At 42.4% G+C, this 1847-nt stretch overlaps 1 long non-coding RNA gene across 1 annotated transcript; it reads left to right on the plus strand.

Moving 5' to 3' along the window:
- The first annotated feature begins 615 nt into the window (after window positions 1–615).
- On the plus strand, window positions 616–1445 carry LOC119352794. The gene is made up of 2 exons (XR_005170227.1): window positions 616–924; window positions 1013–1445. It is a non-coding gene; the product is annotated as an uncharacterized LOC119352794 (long non-coding RNA).
- Window positions 1446–1847: the final 402 nt, after the last annotated feature.

Here is a 1847-nt window from a genome sequence, read left to right on the forward strand (position 1 = left end):
TCAAAGTCTCACCTCGGGTTGTGTAATGTATCATGAGGCAAAAGGAATATGTCGGAATACAACATTCGCTCGATAAAGATCTTTGATGTTATGTTGGAAATATTATGGGTATGCTGATCTAGCTAATAATATTGACCGGAAGGAGTTCTAGACATGACCACATATTGTCAATCCTAAAGGGTCACACGGTTAACGACTAGTGACATTTAGGAATGTTATGAGACGATGGATAATGAGTGATAAGGGTCCTGAAAGTGTTTCATATGATCTTTGAAGTGTTCTGGGAGGTCCCGAAGCACCCTAGTGATATAAATAAGTGTCCTGGAAGGTGCCAGAATGTTGTAGAAGGTGTGGAAGCTTGTTGAAGGGTCTAGAAGGTTATGGGAGCTTCCAGAATATTTTGGAAGGTTCCACATGGTCTTTTCGTCACCCCTACTTGCTTAGGGGGCAAGGCAACCCATGGGCCCCCAAGTTGTCTGGGCCCCTAGTTGCTTAGAGGGCAAGCCAACCGAGGATCCCTAGAAGGACTCCAACTCCTCTGGTCGGCCGACCTCCCTTGGTCCTCCATCTATATATAGGTGGGAGTCCAACAGGATGAGGCACGGCAAGAATTCATCCGACCCCTCCTCATGTGCTAGCCATCGCTCCTTTCCCATCTAAATCTGACCTAGATGGCACCACGACCAAAAGGTTGTTGCTTCTCCTTCTCATAGGCCCTCGTAGTTTTTTGTGCTGGACCACAAAGTGTTTGGTGCCGCTGATGCAGCGGGCGTGGATACCTTAGAGGCATCTTCTACCTTGACGCTAGGTCGAGCGGGGCCGTTCCAGCAGATACTATCATGGCTGGGAGGTATAAACTAGTTGCGGGAGTCGATAGGATTAACCAAAATCTTCTCTACTTCTGATGCGTCGAATTTATCGTTGGTATAATCTCATTACCTGTACCTCCATAATTATATTGGTTTTCATCATGTGTGATTTATGTTATTTTACATAGCATGTTCCCCTACAGTTAGAAGATTCACACACGCTCGTGATGGAAATCTTCAGACCTGAGTACTTGAGGGCAGCCCTGTCAAGTATTGAAAACCACATTTCCTCTGACAAATTAAGACACGTTGTGTGATCTTGCACAACATGATCATCGAGGATAAGAGAGGAATGCCAGAGAACTTTTGGCACCCTTCAACCGAGATCCGATTGGGCCTAAACATAATTAAAACAGGATCCACAGATTCCTTGCAACGCACCGGAGGATCAAGAAATGAGAAGTTCATATCCAGCTCCAAGATGATCTTGTTGGGCACTTGAGGGCACTTCATAGCGCTTGATTCTTGTGCCTTTACCATGCTTTTTTTACTTGGATTATTACTTCATTAGGACCCTTTTGTGTGTTTGAATTTTAATAATTATTTTCTAAACTTTGACTTTGTTATGTTGTTGAATTTTGTTAACCTAAATTATCAAGTTTGATATTTATGAAAATATTGAGTAGAAATGGGTATGTAAACCAAAAGATAGAAGCATTTGCAAAGTTTTTTTAGGGACTTAAGTTTTAGGAATTCGGTTAGATCTAGGTTTTCTTTAACTCCTCAAATTGATGAGTTTAGGATTCCGGCTAGGGATGCCGTTAGCTTGGGTGCTCGCATATTTCTTCAATTTATTTCAGGCTTTCCGGTGATATATTTTCAGTAATATGGTGGGTTAATTAGTAGACGACAAGGTGTTTGTAATGACTATGTCAATTAGACCTGCCAACTCAATCTCACGGAGGTGCTCATACGTAGGGGCGGGTCCACCTCAATTCATGGGTATTCATTTTAATATTCACTATTTTGACCCAAAAA

The sequence above is a fragment of the Triticum dicoccoides genome, chromosome 2A (assembly GCF_002162155.2).
Source record: "Triticum dicoccoides isolate Atlit2015 ecotype Zavitan chromosome 2A, WEW_v2.0, whole genome shotgun sequence".
Taxonomy (NCBI): Eukaryota; Viridiplantae; Streptophyta; class Magnoliopsida; order Poales; family Poaceae; genus Triticum; species Triticum dicoccoides.